The sequence below is a fragment of the Chenopodium quinoa genome, unplaced genomic scaffold (assembly GCF_001683475.1).
Source record: "Chenopodium quinoa cultivar QQ74 unplaced genomic scaffold, ASM168347v1, whole genome shotgun sequence".
NCBI classification, from domain to species: domain Eukaryota; kingdom Viridiplantae; phylum Streptophyta; class Magnoliopsida; order Caryophyllales; family Amaranthaceae; genus Chenopodium; species Chenopodium quinoa.
Window position 1 is genome coordinate 1502830 of NW_018745275.1, and position 18720 is coordinate 1521549.

An 18720-nucleotide genomic window follows, 5' to 3' on the forward strand; every position below is an offset into this window, starting at 1 on the left:
GATGACATCCTTTGTCTTAATGCCCTTGACCGCCTCTACCTCAACCCATTTGGTGAAGTAATCTACAACCACCAAGATATACCTCTGCCCGCCTGTGGTAGGCGTATATGGACCCAAGATGTCCATGCCCCATTTTGCAAATGGAACCGGGCTGTAAATAGCCGTCAGGTCTGTAGCCGGACGGTGTATGAACCAGCCAAATCTCTGGCACTTGTCACACTTTTTCACCATTTCCATGGCGTCTGCCTCAAGAGTAGGCCAAAAATAACCTTGCCGCCTGGCCCTTTTTACTAGAGTTCTGCAGCCTATATGTGATGCACAAAAGCCCGAGTGTATATCCTCTAGAACTTCTTTGCCCCTTTCAGGGGTAACACACTTCAACAACGGCTGGAAGTAACCCATTCTAAAGAGCTCCCCCTTGTAAATTTCGAAGCTTAAAGCTCGCTTTTTCAATGCTGCCGCTTCTGAAGGGGCATCCGACAAGGTGCCCAATACTTCTTTTTTCCATGACTTCCCAAAAGACTGACCTAGGCGTATCACAAGTGGCGGATGATGCCAGTTTGGACAATGCATTCGCCTGATTGTTTTCTGACCTGGGCAACTGACTTAGATGGAATTCATCAAGTGTCCCGGCCTCGCCTTTGACCGCCTGCAAATACTTGATCATCGCTGGATGGGTGGCCTCATAGTCACTATTGTATTGGCTAACGATCAATTGAGAATCTGAGCAGGCGTCAACTTTCCTTGCCCCTGCCGCCTTACACATGCGTATACTGGCTAGTAGGGCCTCGTATTCCGCCTCATTATTAGAGCCCTGGAACTTGAACCGTTGTGCGTATTCATATTTGTTCCCCTCCGGAGATATGCAAATTACGCTTGCACCACAGCCGTTCATAGTAGAGCTCCAGTCTACATATAACCTCCAAACCTGATCAACACTTTCCGACTGTGCCGGTCTTGTCATTTCAGCAATGAAGTCGGCGAACGCCTGCCCTTCACTGCCTTTCTAGGGCTCGAAAGAAATTTCCAGACTTTGCAATTCAATAGCCCACTTGAGCATTCTGCCGGATGACTCCGAGGTTGTCATTGGCCGCTTGAGGGGTTGGTCTGTGTAGACCACCACCGGATGTGCCAAGAAGTATGGTTTTAACTTCTTGACTGCCACGAACAAAGCGAGGCCAAAATTTTCAACCAGGGTGTATCTTAGCTCAGCATTTCGGAGAACATGGCTAATGAAATAGACCGAGAGCTGAATGTCGTCTCTCTCAGCTAGGAGAACGGCACTGAGGGCATGATCTGAGAAGGCCAAGTACATGTAGAGAACCTCTCTTGCTATAGGGCTGACCAGCCATGGCAAAGAGTGGAGGTGCTCCTTTAATTTTTGAAATGCCGCCTCAGCATTCTCCCCCCATTCAAAGCTAGTCTTCTTCTTGATTGTCTGGAAGAAGTAGAGGCACTTGTCACCTGACCAGCTGAGAAATCTCCTCAATGCCGCCAGAAAACCGGTAAGTTTTTGGACTTCTTTGACAGTGCCGGGTGACTTCATGTCCATAACCACCTGCACTTTTTCCGGATTGGCCTATATCCCCCTTTTGATAAATTAAGAATCCGATAAACTTCCTAGATTCAACACCAAAGACACACTTTTTGGGATTAAGCATGACCTTATGCCGCCTGAGGGTGGTGAAGGTTTCTCGGAGATTAGCAAGGTGATCCGTCTGCAGCTTGGATTTGACTATCATGTCATCAATGTACGCCTCTACATTCCTCCCAATTGGATTAATTAAAACTGTATTAATCATCCGTTGGATGGAAGCAGGCGCATTCTTCAACCCAAACGGCATCACCATATAACAGAACAACCCTTGATTAGTGACGAATGCCGTCTTCTCTTGATATTTTTTCCAAAAGGGTATCTTATGGAAGCCTGAGTAGGCATCCATAAAGATCATCAAGGCATGACCGGCTGTAGAGTCGACTAGACTGTCGATCTTTGGAAGTGGATAGCTATCCTTTGGACATGTCTTTTTCAGGTTTGTGTAACCAACACACATCCGCTAGGTCCCATTCGGCTTTTTGACAAGGACGACATTGGCTACCCAATCCGAGTAGTAACATTGCCGAATGAACCCGACATCCAATAGCTTCTTGACCTCCGCGGCTGCTGCCTGAGATCTCTCCTCGCCGTGGTTCCTTTTCTTTTGCCTAACCGACTTCTTTTTTGGATCCACGGCAAGTTTGTGGACAGTAAGATCCGAGCTGACGCCATCTCTTCCACTTCAAAGGCAAAGATGTCTTTGAATTCTTTCAGCAGTTGGTGCAAGTCTACACCCAACTTTACAAAAGCAACTGTCCCTACTTTCAAGGTTCTTTCCAGACGGCTGTCGTCTAGAATAATATCAATAGTATCACCAGGCGGCTGGGGACGGAGATCCTCTGATAGTTCCCCGATCAGTGATTGCTGTTGCTTCTCTTTATTTACGGACACCAGATGGTCCGCCTTTCTCTTTTTTCCGGTTTCTTTGGGAGCAGGCGCGGCTTCCTTGAATTTATCAAGGTCAATGGGCTCCTCGTTATGGCCGGCAGCAATAGCAGTCAGCTTGACGTCTGAGAGGTAGCACTCCCTAGCCATCTTCTGGTCCCCGTTTAGGGAACCCACTGACTCGTCATCCCTCTTAAACTTGATCAGCATGAGGGATGGGATGATGACTGCCTTAGACTCATTGAGGGTAGGACGGCCCAGAATGAGATTGTAGGCGGTCAATTCCTCGACCACCAAAAACTTGATGACCATGTGGCGTCCTTCCCCCTTCTCTCCTAGCCGGATGGGTAGGTCAATCCTCCCCACCGGATGCACTACTCCTCCCCCAAAGCATGAGGGATGCACTACTCTTCTGGTTCCCGTTTAGGGAACCCACTGACCCGTCATCCCTATCAAACTTGATCAGCATGAGGGATGGGATGATGACTGCCTTAGACTCATTGAGGGTAGGACGACCCAGAATGAGATTGTAGGCGGTCAATTTCTCAATCACCAAAAACTTGACGACCATGTGGCGTCCTTCCCCCTTCTCTCCTAGGCGGATGGGTAGATCAATCCTCCCCACCAGATGCACTACTCCTCCCCCAAAGCCGACTAGGGGGTGAGAAGCCTTGTGCATACTGCTAGGCTTGTACTTGAGCTTTGCCAAGCACTAATAACTGATCAGGTCAGACGAGCTCCCGGTATCAATAAGGATCCGGCCCGCTCGTTGGTTGGCAACCTTGCATTCGATGACAATTGGGTCATCATGGGGCCGGCTGACCATACCCCGATCCTTCTTAGAGATGAGGACCTCAGGGAAGGTGTCTTTCGACGCCTGGCCCTCATCCACTGGGTTGGATAGTTTCCTGATGTTATCCTTGGTACCCCGGATGGTAGGACCACCTCTCGCAAAGCCGTCTGCTATGGTGAAGATGTGCTCTTCATCAGTGTCAGAGCTCACAGCCGGCTTCTTTGACGGTTCTCCATTGTTGGTTTTGGGGTTACCCTTGGACTTCACCATGTAAGACTTTAAAGCCCCCTCATCAGCCAGACGGTCCAATAGCCGCCTGAGGCTATAGCAACCATTGCTGCCGGTTCTTGATAGAACTCTTCATTGCCGCCGGTTTATCAATTGTTAATCGGTCTTTAATCTCCATGAGGATGGAGGAGCAGTCCTTGTTGAACTCGTACTTGGGTACAAACGGTTCCAACTTTCTCTTTTTCTTCTGGGACGGCTGACCAGAGCGATCCGCCGCCCAGACTTCTTTTCTTTTCTTGCTCTCTTCTTTTTTCGCCGGCTGAGCAGGCCAGTTTTCTTTCCTGTCGGACCTCCTGGGTTCCAACGAGTGCTTGATGGCACAGAGCTCCGTCGCCTGTAAATAGGCTTCGGCTTCCATCAGCGCCTTTTAGAGGGTAGCAACCCTCTTGCGGACCAGGTCAAACTTAAAAAGTCGACCCGTCCTTCAGACACTTGAAGAAGTCTGTGTATGCAACTTCGTCAGACAGCCCCTGAATCTGAATTCTCATCAGATTGAACCGCCTAACGTAGGACCGTAGTCCCTCCTTGTCTCCCTGCTGAATAGCCCCTAGGTCAAGACTTGTCTTTTTGGCATGGATATTCATGGAGAAGTTGGACACAAAAAGATATGCAAGCGTCTTAAAATTGTTGATGCACCCGGCTGGCAGGTTGTCAAACCATCGTTAGGCTATGCCCTTCAACGTTGCATGGAAGCATCGGCACCAGGCGGAGTCTTCCAACCCCTGTAGGTACATGAGGTTGGTGTAAGCCATTACGTGGTCTTCCAGGTTGGTGGTACCTTCGTAGGTACTGACCAACACATTCTTAACCTTGGCCGGCTGAGCCGCCTCGGTTATCTCCCTGGAGAACGCCGACGGCTGTTCCCCAAGGTTTAGTAACCAGAGCTGCCAGTCCATGGGCTGGACCTGCTGTGCCGCTGGGCTCCCGAAGAGGGGCGGCTGCATGTATGGTGATCTATACGGCATGTATGGCTGTTGGGGCACATACGGAACCGGCTGGATGATCTAAGGGCCAGTACGTGCGGACATACCGCGTGACTAACTCCCTTGGTTTGTCTCCGAATACTTCATTGAAGTATTACGGAAACTATCTAGGTAAGTCGACGTTGAGGCCGACTCAGACATTTATTGACTTCTCTTCTCCTAGATGAACATCCGGGCGTCAGAGTAAGTCTTTTTTTACCCATCCGACTAAACTTGCCGGATGGCCTTCCTTTGCCCTGATTCAGGGAAACGAAGTTTGGAGAGGTCGATCAGGGGCCCATCCATCTTCTTTGGTTTAGGGTGAGGAGTAGGCACCCTGTCTTTGAGGTGCTTCTTCCCGGAAAAAGAAGGCTTCTTTGTCGACTGACCCTTGTTTGAGCCAGTTGACTTCTTGATTATGTCCTTGATTTCCCCCTTGAAACTCGTCATGAATTTCATGAGATCGTCTCTGGTGACGGGGGTTGTGCCCTCCGCCGCTGGGGTTGCCCAATAGGCTTGCCGGCTGGGTTGCTGGGACCAGCTTTGTCTTCGCCCCGTTCCCTTGTTTCTTTAGAACGGGTGCGCCTTGTTCGAAATGACCCGTCTGGGGCCACATAGGTGTCGACATTATAGTCGTCACCACTATCCTTGTCTGTATGGACCTCAGGCTCGGCCGTAGGCCTTCTGCCTTCACCAGTGCCATCTCAGAAGTACTCTCCCCACAGACGGCGCCACATGGTTCGGGGGTTTTTGGAGTCCCTCGGGAGAGTTACAATTCTGGGAATGCGTGCCGACCGTATGTACATGCAAACCCACGAAACTCCGGTTGGGTGGAGTTCTGCCTCCGACGATCAAGTTAGTATGTCTCCGGATGTAGAAAAGTGCGGAAAGTAAATGAGTTTTTCTCTCTTATTTAGAGAAATTCCGCAATTAATATTGCTCGGTTTTTTGGTGTTTGTATTTATGAGGATTTCTGAATATTTGTAAATATCCAATAAATGAGGAGTTTCTTCTATTTATAGCAAATGAAGATCTTCTCCCCTATTAGGGGTACAATGCCACATGTCAGCTTCCGTTTAGATCCCAATGGTCCTTTCTGGGGGGCTGACACGTGTCAGCTTACAATTGGTCCATGTGGCATAGGGGGGGGGGGGTTTTACCCAAAACAGTACGCAGACCGTATTTAGATTTACAAAAATACATAACGGATCGTAGTCCGTATTTACTATCCTAATTGGGCCCTACTAGTTGCCATTTTCACGAAACCTGTGAAACAATATATCTTACATTCATCCATTCACTATATGTGAATGGCCCATGCATTTTACAACGAAAAACGAGTAACAATGCATAACACGTGCGAACTAGTAACTAACTTAGGTGGTTAATCCAATTAACGCGCCTAATTAAAACTAGTCAAAGCTGTTTAACTTTTTATGTGATTAAGACGCAATTAGATCATGCAATTAACGAAGCTCCCACTAAATTCCGCATCCAACTTAATTAATCCAATTAATTAAGCCGGTTAACCCAAATTTTGTCAAAATTAAAATTTTGCAAAAGCCGGAAAAATCGAGGCCTAGCCTCGTTAAAATAATTAAATAAAATTAAAACGGCAAAATTTTGCAAAAAAACACATAGCCCACTCATAAAAAAAAATCAGCTTACTCTAAACCGAGTGCCTAACATCCTAGCCATGGGGCTAGGCTTGCTAGGCACCAAAGCTACGGCTGGGGGGTTGCTTGGGCGCAGGCAGCATGCCTAGCAAGGCGAGCATCTCCGCTGCCACATACCACTATCCTGAAGCATGCCCCTTGCGCAATCCTAGCCTTGCCACACAGCCGCAACACTTCGAGGTAGGAGCACCACCATGCCTACCAGCGCAGCCACATGTGGGCTGCGTGAGCAGCCTGGCTAGCCTTGGTGGCGTTTGGGTGATTTTACCTCGATTTGCGTGCTATTCTTTTGGGATTTTAATCCCGATAAACGTGTGACATAAAATTAATTATAAATTTATTTTAGAATCAATTTAGAGCAAAATTAAAAATTACAATAAGTCCAACTTAATTAAATTCAATTTAAATAATGCACAAGCCTAAATTATTCAAGAACCATTCTTTAAATCAATTTAGGTCTATCTTGATGCTACAAAATTGAAGGGCTACTCTCAAAATTAATTTAATCAACTGTAAATTAATAATGAGATTTGACAAAATTAAAGGGGTTGGAAAACTAAACCCTTTCATCCAATGAAAAATTTCCCTACAATAACTTGTATAAAATTAAAAAATTACATCTTCCAATATGAAGATTAATTAAAATTCAATCACAAGTTTTGAACTTTAAGGACTTTAATCAACACAAAAATTAAATTCAAAAATTAGTTCAACATGAAGCTTAGCAATCAAAGTTCCAACCAAATAAACAATTAAAGATTAGATCTTTGAAATATATGGGGCTTCAAAAATTACAAGTTCACCATAAACATTCACACTTGAAGCAATTAATTTGCAACAATGTGAAAAATTCAAGTTTATGTAAAAAATGAACACACCAAATTAAGCACCAATTATGACTTCATAAACATGCTTAATGAGGTTTATAATCGCAGTAGATTAGGGATGCAACCATACATTTAATCTACCTTCAACATGCAATAAATAATCAAGGTTAAAAGATTTAAATTTTTTTGTCAAAAACGAAAAACCCCTCGAAAAACATGTTTCTGAATGGATTTTGGCTTCTAGACAAACTTAAAAGGATCATAAACAATTTAGAACATCGATTCCACCCAAGAATCACTTTTTATGAGTCGAAATCTGGGTTCGTCAACCAAATTAGTAAAAATACGAGATTAAAACTAATTAAAACGAGCTTCTAATCCAATTAGAAAGCGCAACCAGAAATTTAAATCTATTTTAAATCACCTTAATTAATTATTAGTTACAAAAATTAAAGTGAGCGCGGCTACGATACCGCTGTTGGGTTTCGTAGAGTCCGACTCTACGCGGAAGAGAAACCCGCCCAAGACCCGCCCACTAATTAAGGCAACTAAGAATGTAATCACAAATTAAACAACAATTAAGAGAGAGAAGGAAAAGACATTCTTACTCTTGGCGCGTGCTTCGCTCGAATCCCGAGCTCTTACTTCAAAACTTGAACCCCGCAAATGCGAAGGTATCTAATGGCTCGCACCCACGAACCCGACCCAAATGGTCCTAGTCCTAAAGGTTAGTCGGGACAATAAAAACTAGAATTTTACGAACTTAAGGTTTTCTCACTTTTCTAAGGAGATGCCTTTTTAGTTCCACTCAAGTGTTCTTCCCAAATCCCAAAACCTTGGTATTTATAGGGAAATGAACCTTGATTTCCCATTCACAATCAATGTGGAGATTTGCAATTTTCGCACTTTATTTTAATCAAAACAAAAATAAAATTCCAATTCAATCACCAAGTTACAAGTGGCAATAGGAGTAGAGAGAGAAGGTGAGGACAACCAAGGGAGGGGACAAACCTACCTTGCTCCCCAAGGCAATGACTAAGTTGGTCCCCACTAAGAAAAACTGGACCACCATGCCAAGTGGCTGGCTGGAAGCCTGCCTTAGTTTCCAAGGCTACTAGCTGGTGCCTAGCACCAAGGCTGGGCAGCCTGGCCAGCCAGCCAGCGCACTCGCATAACCAGTCGTAAGCATGCGCAGCCAGCCAGTGCATGCGTGCTGCTAGCGAGCCACGCATGTTGGGCGCTGCTGCTATGCGAGGCACAGCGTGCTGCTGCTGGCTAGGACACACGCATAACCCAGCATGCCTAACACGCTGCTGGTGCGTGTTGCTTGCGATGGTGCTGCTGCTAGTGCCTAGCATGCTAGCAAGACCTAGCCTTGCGATGCTTGCTGGGCTAGCAGTGCGCCCCTAGCATGCTAGCAAGGCCTAGCCTTGCGATGGCTGCTGGGCTAGCTGTGCGCTAGCGCCTAGCATGCTAGCAAGGCCTAGCCTTGCGATGGCTGGGCGCATGGCATGCTAGCACGCACGCAATGCTGCGATGCTTGCGGTGGCTAGCTAGCATGCATGGCCCTAGCACGCCTAACATGCTAGGCTTGCAGCTAGCATTGCGATGCACATGCTAGCTCGAGATAGCCTAGCCCTCGCATGGCTAGGCCAATGCGAGGCTACGGCCTAACTCGAAGTTGTAGCTTGATTGATTTCACGTCTTGTCAAATTCTAAATTCGACTCGACTTGCAACGCTCGGTCTCGACGCTCTAAGCTCGATATCTGACGTCTTTGTTCGTAAAACTCTGACGACTCATCAAATCCTTCAGATTAATTCGTCATCTCGGATCGGTCGTTCGATTGGGTTCAACTCGAAGGGTTCAGTCAAGATTAAGCTGCAATATTAATTGTACCTTAATATTACTTATCGGAAGCGGCCTCCACCTAGGCATTCTGATCACTTGACCTTACTAAAGAATTAGCTTTCTAATAATTCTAAACCCTCTATTGGAATAATACACTTGTTGGAAGGACACCATTCCTTTTAGTATTTAACTTGTTAGCAAAGAACAATATTTTCCTTAACAAGTTTTTTACAACCACAGTGGGAGAACACTGAACTATATCCATCTAAATGTATTAATTTGGAAGTTTTTCCTATCTCTCCTAAGCGTTCAGCACGTAACGGAAGTACTTAGGAAGATGTTAATTCATCTAAACTCAATCCTAAGACTATTTTAGAGGATCAACAAGATCTAGAAAATTAACTACCAAATGAATATACGATGCACTCTTCTAAACAACTCGAGCCTCAAACATAAAGGCAAGACGAGTTGGTTTTGGGTATAGGTGACAACCATTCTCCTATCAGAAACTTACTTAATACAATATACACGGCATACATGGACATTGTAAAAAGTCTGATGGAGGATTTGAAAGAAAACAATAGAGAGCAGTTTGATAACTACTATCGTGTCATGGTAGAAGAAACCACCAGAGTGGTAACTATCGACTTAAGAAATTTTAAATTCAGTTCCCAACAAGCGATTACAAAACAAGTGGATAGGATCATTCTAGATATTAATGAAACTCTAAACGCTACTAACGTGGCTTAATCAAAAAGTGTAGCAATCGAAGTAGTTACAGGACTTGAACCTTTATGGGAAAAACATAACCAACTAAATGAGAAGTTGATGAATGTTCTAACCGCGTTAGGTAGTTAGATTACGGTAGCAAATCAAAGGGAGAATATCCTTCTCGGATACCCTAGAGTAGAAAATATGACTAGATCTCATGCAAATCCGCACCCTCTGTCAGTTCCAAGAAGTATCCCTCCTATTAATTCTAATGAGGGGTATCGGGGTCAAGGAAGATTTAATGGTTTAGGACCTGGTTATAAGTCAAGCCATAACCATCATGGTTAGGGTCCATCTTCCTCGTCCTTACGCCCACTTGTTACTATTCACCCATTAACCTCTTTAGTGGGGACTATAGCCTTATAGGAGCATAGACTAGGGTCAGTTATGCCAACTATGGTATTGAAAACCTGCCAAATATAGCATGTCATACACAAGTTGTTGCATCTGCACAAAGGGTACCCTCTTATCCTATTAGCATGAATGGTTAAAAATCTTCTACACAACCTGAGAATTATTATAACCAACATCCATATTGATACCCAAACTCTGGTCACCCTACATAAGGTTCTTCATAGAACCAAGGTCGGGCTAGTGGCTTGGTCTATATGGTGAAAGATATCCAGCGATGCCTCAACCCAATCCTAATATTCTAGGAGAGACAAGTACTAGGTATAGGGATTTCCATAATCCTTAAGGAAATCAACATAATCCTCTTCATATGCATGACACATCTTTCTAATCAAATGGTCCAATCCATGGTCAACCTCCACAAATGAGGTAGGAACATCCGCTCAGACAGGTGGAGGAGATGATTCAAAGGGCCATGGGTCAAAATGGTGGATATGCTAGGAGAGGAACGTGTAGTCCATATCCAAAATGGATTGATAGGAAGTACCCCCGTTCCCAATAGGGTTAAAAGTTCTTGAATTCTCCCCTCTCTTCTCTAGCGACAATACAATGTCTGCTGAGGAACACTTAGTTAGAATTAATTACCAGTGTTGAGAGGTGGTAGATAATGAATTCCTTAAGCTTAGAATGTTCTCCAATTCTCTTACTAGCACTTCATTCTCTTGGTTCACTCACTTACCACCTAATTTAATCCAAAATTGGCAAGATATGCAAACACAATCTCAATTCTTCGCCATTTTACTAGGGTTGAAGCAGGGGTTACTATAGGTGACTTAGCTAAGATTGTGCAAGAAAAAGGAGAACTAGTAGGAGATTACATTCTTAAATTTAAAAATGCTAAAATTAGATTTTACTTAAACATACCCAAATTAGAGTTTGTGTTTACTGTCCAAAAGGGTTTGTCTTTTCCTTTCAAGAAGAAGTTTGAAGGGCAATATTTTCTTGATTTCGTTGCATTATCTAGAGCCGTGATGGCTTATGAGAGATGTTTAGAGGAAAAATCTAGATCTGAACATAAGTATTATGCTAGTATGGCAGAAGAGTGTGATCAGGAAGAAGATGTGTATGAAGCAGCAATAGCTTAATTTGTACAAGGTCCTTTGTGTAAGTTTCCACCCTTAACTAACAAGAAGTTTACTTATAAAAAATGACTTAAAATCTGATAAAAAAAAAAAATTATACCTTTGATATTAGGAGGTGTGATAAAATCTTTGATTGGTTATTGAGTCATAAGAAGATTAAGTTAGCATGGAGGCACAAAACTAAAAATCCTAAAGAGGTTAAAGGAAAGAATTACTATAAATGGCATGATTCTTTTACTCACCAAACTAGAGATTCCATAATATTCATAAATAAGATTCTGGATGAAATAAATAAATAAAAAAATAAAATTAAAAAAAATTAAAAAAAAAACCATATAAATTTCCCTAATGAGAAAGTTAGCTTTTGTGAATTAAAGTAAGAGTCTCCATTTGAGTCTGAAACTTATGAAATGAATTGTTTCATGGTGAGTGCTGACATGGATATTGTGCAGGATAACATACAGAGGCTGAAATAAGTTACTATTGCAGTTAGGTTGTATGAGAGGCTAGTTAAAGAAGGAGTAATTGTGTCACCACAATGCCAGGATGATGATTATGAAGACATAATGAGATGTGAATGATACTTCAGCTTTGTTCTTGTAAGTAATGAGTGTTTGGTTTTCAAAGGGTTTCTGAACAAGAAGACCAGAACAAATGCAGTAAGAATCTCACATCAGGAATATCAAGCGATGAACCTTGCTGAATATAACCCTAAGGGGAAGAAAGATAAGGTCATGGTACTAGTAACTAAACAGAAGATTCAGAGATCGCTTGAAAAAATAGGCAATCAGAGACAGAAGGCACAGTCTTATAAAGAGGTAATTCAGATGTTCCCATTACAAGTCAAAGCAGTCGAGGGACTCAAGAATTTGCAACAGCAACCTTTGTCATTCATGTGTAGATCTGTTGCATTTTTAATTAGTCAGGACTAAAACTATTTCGAATTATCCACATTGGATACTGAACGTCAGATAATAGGTCGAGGTCTACTATCCTAGATCAAATTTACAATTTATATTCCTAATCTTACTTTACCAAGTTACACAAGATAGTGGCAAGCTAAGGTCGAACCACAAGAACTAAGTGTATCAATTTGAGTTGATTAAACTAGTAGGAAAGGTTGTGAGATAGAGAGAGGAACAACTAAAACACTACTTAAAGCAATTAACAAAATACAAGGGAAAGAGGAATCTAATCACATTAATGAATTCAATAACAAATTGCAATTAGATGATCATGATCTCAATTAGGAACGATTAACACACTCAACTCACTCCCGCGCAATTAAGCATGCTAATTATCCTACGAAGTCAATTCACTCCCGTGCAACTAGCCTAGCATAAGTATGGAAGATTCTAGACTCTCAATCAACTCACTTACGTACAATTGATTGAAAGCACAATTATAAAACTAGAATCAATTAGCTAAAAAGATTCTAATCCATGTAAGCATCATCCACACACAATAATCAAGAATCAATTGCATACTAATCACAATCAATCACTCAATTCATCAACATAACTTTCATCCACTTCCCTAGAAAAAAATCTAAGGAAACATAATGAAGAAAAACATGGAAAGAAGGTTTAACAAGAATTAAAGCAAGAATCAAACTAGTAAACTAATTATCTACTCTAATCAACAAAGAATTAAGCAAAAACAAGAATTAAACAAAGCAATAAAGGTGAGAGAAAGTTAGAAAAGCTCATTGAATAATTGAGAACAGAATCCACATAAAATCTTCTTCAAGCTCTCAAATCTCCATAGAAATCCCAAGCTTTCTCTCTCTAAAACTACTCCTAAACTAGAGAGAGAAACTCCTAATCTAAGCCTAATCCTAATTAGTGGAGAGAGAAAAATGTAAAACCTTTCTTAAGGAAGTCTAAGAAATTGTTCTATTTATATTACAAGAAGAGAAAGATGAAAATCCAAAAATTAAGATCGAAAAACACCCAAAAACCCGTGCCCGCAGGGTCCATGGCCGCGGCACAACTTCTCCGAGGCGTCTCTAGGAAGTTTCAAGGGCTGGGAAAAGCAGAGAGTCGCACCCGCGGTGACAACAGCCGAGCCCCGCCACGGCTGCGCCCGCGGTGACCTAGGCTGCTTGCTGCTGCTAGCTGTGCTGCTCTTTGCTGCCGCGGAGCTGCTGCTTCAGGTGCTGCTTACTGCCTTCTTTTGGTGCTTGAGAAAATAGCATATAGCTTCTTGTGCTTGTCTCTTAACCTCTCTTTTCTTCAAAGCTTCTTTTAGTGAGCTTTTCGGCCTTCTCTCGAGTCATAAACATCGAAGAAAACGCCAAGCACCTACACAAATAGACCAAGAGTGAAAGATCACATAGAAAAGCACACAAATCAAGCTAGAAACCGAGCAAAAAGCACATTATTCACAACTAAGGCCTAAAAACATAAACTAAGACAAAATAACTAAAACAAGACTAAACGTACTAGAAATAACAAAGAAACACAAAAATAAATCTTAAACTAAGGAAAAACCACCCTAAAATGTGTCATAAATGACACTTATCAGATACCTAGACATCAGAGGTTCCATCAAAGAGGAAGGTCAAATTTCGACCATCTTAATACTTTCATGATGAACAGACAAGGTTATTACAAGGTGGATGAAGGAAAGGAGAATTCTAGTAGGACTTTGGCTATGGTCAAACAAAAAGGACATGTGAGCATGAAAAGAAGAAAAGAAGGAGTGTTTAAGGAGAAAGTGACAAAGAATGGTAATGTGAAGCTTAAGGACAATAGGAGATCCATTAAAAAGGAAAAATATGTTAGAAGAATTTTGAGCAACCTGATTCAAGCTATCGTAGTTCAGCTAGATAAAGACACCCTACAAAAGGGGGTCCTTAGAACCATTCCTTCACAAATTGTTTAGCTTGGAGTTGAAACAGTGATTGAACAATCAATGGATGGTGAAAAGTCTACTGAAGTGTCTAGCGGTGATATCCAAAATCATCCCATAGTGAAAGAATTAATGGAGAGCATCCCAGAGAAATATCAAAATCTATATTCTCAGAAGGAAGAAAGCTTAGGTGATGATCTGATGGCCATAGACCAACATGCAACTGAGTTAGTAGACTATGACCTGGAAGGTCTTGATTTGGAAGTCTCAAAGCCAGATCTAGAATTTCTAACAAAGTATCTAGAAGAGGATTGTGAGGCAGATTGCAATACAGTGACTTTACCAATGGAGTTTATAGCTCAAGTGGTGAAGCCAAGCACCAGTACATGGGCATATTACGTGGATTAGGAAGAAGCCGGGGGGTTCTTGTGAAGTCAACACCAAATACATATGAGATTGTACTCAAACTTGATTCTTAATCAGTTCCTAAATTGAAAACCAAAATAGAAGAGGCTGATGCGGATGATAATAAACACAATTGACCTACAAATTCCAGCTCTGGATTTGAAGTACTAAAGATCTTATACATTTATATAGTTGTAATTCAAACAAGATTTCATGATTAATTACACGAAATTTATATGCAAGTTCTTATTCTCAGTATGATATGGAGGTTAACACAAACATGGAAAGTCCTTATTGTTTATCAGATTACTAAAACTCTAATATCCATGCCCAATCATTGCCAAGCTCTAATAAAGAGTTTTATGGCGAAGAAGAGGGTGAGAAGGTATGGGCTAAGAGTGAAGATATCAGGCAGGATGTTCATGATCCTCTAGAAGAGGTCAATATCTAAACAAGTGATTGTCTCAGGTTTACTTACATAAGGAGCTACTTGATAAGGATAAATCATTAATGATTGATGTACTTCATAAATAAAAGGATTATTTTGCATGGGAGCATCACGAAATGCCTAGTCTAGATCCTTCTATTATCCAGCATAAGCTTCCCATCAAAATAGGCTACAATCCCATAGTCCAAAATCCAAGACATTTATCGCCATAATTAATTCTAAAAAAAAGGAAGAAATTGCTAAACTCTTGGAGGAAGGATTTATACAACCCACCAAATATGCAGAGTGGATAGCCAAGATTATGCATGCAATGAAAAAGAATGGCAAAATAAGAATATGCATAGATTATAGATACATCAATAGTGAATCCCTAAAGGATCAATACCCTATGCCTATATATGATATGCTAATAAATGCCTCATCAAGATATGAGTTTTTATCAACGCTAGATGGCTTTGTTGGATATCACCAAATAAGGATCGCTAAAGATGACCGCTCAAAGACTGCATTGACATGTCCAGGTTCTTTGGGACTATATGAATATGTGGCGATGCCATTTGGACTTAAGAGCGCAGGGGCAACATATCAAAGAGCTATGTATCTCATATTTGATGAAATGATAGGCAATTTTATGGAGGTTTACAAAGATGATATTTTTGTGAAATCCCATGACTTATCAAAGCATTTAAAATAACTCATTCATGCTTTTGAAAGGATAAGGAAGTTTAATATAAAGATGAACCCCCTAAAATGTGCCTTTAGGGTTAAAGCCAGCAACTTTCTAGGGTTCCTAGTTGATGGAAAATTTTTGCTTTCTACATTTTCGATTTGAACTAGCATAATCACAACACAATGCACACAGAGTCATGCGCATTGAGTCACATCAAGTCACATCACATCGAGTTGAGTCTGCACACACGTTTCAAAACACATCGAGTCGATTTGAGTACATTGAGTCACACAATGAGTCGAGCAACACCAAGCCTTGAGTCAAACCTCAAGCCAACCCACCACAATGAGTCAAGTACACCAAGTCTTGGGTCAATCCCAAGAAAATCACCAGCAAAGTCCTTTTGCGATATTTGATTTTCCAAGATACAACAATTCATCAAAGCTTCTATTTGGAGTCAATCAAGCAATCTCACCAAATCATCAAAGCTCGTGTTCACAGCAAATCGAACAATTTAACCATCCGTCACCAATTCTTTGAAGCTCCTATTTGCAGCCAATTGAACACTCTCACCATTCAAAAAGCAATTCTTTGAAGCTTCTGTTCGCAGTTAATCGAACACTCTCACCTTTCAAAAGCTCTTTTGTTCAAAGACGAGTGGACATTTCATTCTAAGCTCTTTTATTCAGAGACGAGTGAACATTTCTTTCAAAGCTCTTGTTTAGAGACAAATGGAAAATTCCTTGAGTAAGCATTTGTTCAGAGACGAGTGAACATACCTTGAGTAAGCTCTTGTTTAGAGACGAGTGAACATTCCATGAGTAAGCTCTTATTCAGAGCCGAGTGAACATTCCTTGAAGATGCGTGGGCATTTCTTTCAAAGCACTTTTACGAGTGGACATCCACAACGCTCCCTGAGAATGAGGAGGTTGTCACCCGATTTGAGAAGATGGCTCAAAGCGTTGCAGTCTTCAACAGCGCTTCCTGAGAATGTGGAGGTTGTCAAACAAAACAAACTGTGATTTGATGTCACCCAGAGAAGTGTCTCGATAAACCCAGATACGCGTTTCTTTAACTCCTTCATTTGTAGAGATGAAGCTTTCTGCAGGTATCACCGTTAAAAAAGAATGACTTAGGATTTCAGAATGTTCTGAATCATTTTCCGTCCCTATCAATCTACTTTGACTTTTGTTTTCGAAACTTACGTTTCTCTAAACTCAATCAAAGTGGGGGCTTCTGTAGATACCTGATTGTGTCTCCATAAAAAACCAAACCTAGTGATGAGTACCTTTCATGTCTTTGATTAATGAGTTCGGTAAAGAGTTAAAGAGTCTTGTGAAGTTCCCTTAAGCCCTGACCATATCCCTAACCTTTCTTAAAATGTTTTAATCCAAAATCATTCATTTCGTGTCCAAACTATAAAAATGTCAAAACCTGATAATTTTGGTCCATAGTATCAGTCCAATTATTGCTTAGTTGGATGGGGCTTGAAAAGAGATTTCCAACGATATATTATAAGCCTAAATCCGACTTAAAACGAATAACTTATGGCCAAAATACTAAACCGAGCCCAAACCAAGCCTTGGTCCACCTTACCTATGACCCAATGATCATATGGGGGTACAAATATCTTATTCCTAATCCTAAATAAATTAGGATTCTTTAGGAACTTCTAGAAGTCTCTAGATCGAAGGTTCTAATCCATCATTTCCAAAAGATAGAGGTCAAAAGAGTTCGGAGCCGAATATAACTTCTTATATGATAGTCCTTATCCCATTCAAACTAAAAGACGTTCGGATATGTTTCAAAAATCTAATTCTATTGGAAATCAAACTCCGTACGGCTTTGTTATCTTCAAAAATCATCGCAGAATGACGGAACCAACGCGACAAGTCAACTTCATCGCGCCGCGATGGTCACTGGCGCGCTGAGAAAATTCTGTCACCCCGCGTCAAGAGCGGTTCTATTCCGTTCCAAATTCTGATCTTTTTTTATCGTCCATAATATTTATTTTTTTTACTGTAAAGAGAGGTCGTTTTCCCCGTTTTCAAATCAGCTAGAACCATCAATCATAAGCTATATAACCACCTAGCTCCAATCATGCATCATCAACAATTACCATCATAATTTTCATAATACCCGAAATTCTCAATTCCAATGTTCTTAGCCTTAGCCTAAACACATCCTTGATACTCTCCCAAATCAGTCACAATACCTCATTCATGAGATTCGAATACTCCAATCCATACTTGACGTTGCCTTCGACCTCGACGTGAAAGGGTGATAGTTCTGAGGGTTTATTTACTTTGATTTATTTACTTTATTGATTTAACCTTTCTTGAAATTTACTAACGTGTGCATTGTTTTAATAGCAAGAAGTTTAAGGCATCAAAGTAAGTAATTCCATTACTTTATTATTCTTTTGATTTTGGAGTAGAGATCATGTTTATAATGTTATATTAATTCCTAGTATCATGTTTAGGATGTTGATTATGACTTCTAGTATCATGTTTAGGATAACGCTTTGATCTTATTATTAGTGACATGCTAGGGTTTGTTATTAATCCGTTTAGTATCATGCCTAGGATTTTACTACCAACGATGTTTCGATGATGTTGTTATGATGATGATTGTTGTATTAATCATATGTTGCTTGATTATTCATGATTTATTGTTATTGCTTGATCACGCCCTTTTTGCAGGTTTAAAGAGAATTTGTACTTGAAATCACGCCTAATAAGATAATTAATAATTTGATTTAGGCTTAATATGATTTTAAATCAAATGATCACCAATAATAGATTTGATTGTGCATTAATAATCAACCAACGTAGATTAATAGGTTTAGGTTTTGTTAATGTGTGTATGTTGATCGAAAAGCGCACATGAATATCATAAGAATTGAGTAGAGGCCTAATTAAGGTGGGTTTAATCTTTTTTAGGTTGGAGTCATACCATCATCCCCAAACATCCAGTCATATGGTTCCGGACCACTATGGAGTTAGTGATCTCCGTGATCGTGAACGGGGTGTAACCTTTACACCTGTGAATGGTTTACAAGTGCCTAAAACTTGTTGGTGACTCTTTATCTCTATCTTCTTTTCCTTGGAACGCCTCTCCCTACAGGAAGGATGATGCATATAGAGTATGGAGATAACTTTGGATCTTCTGATATGTATGAACCAAAACCCAAAAGCCCCAA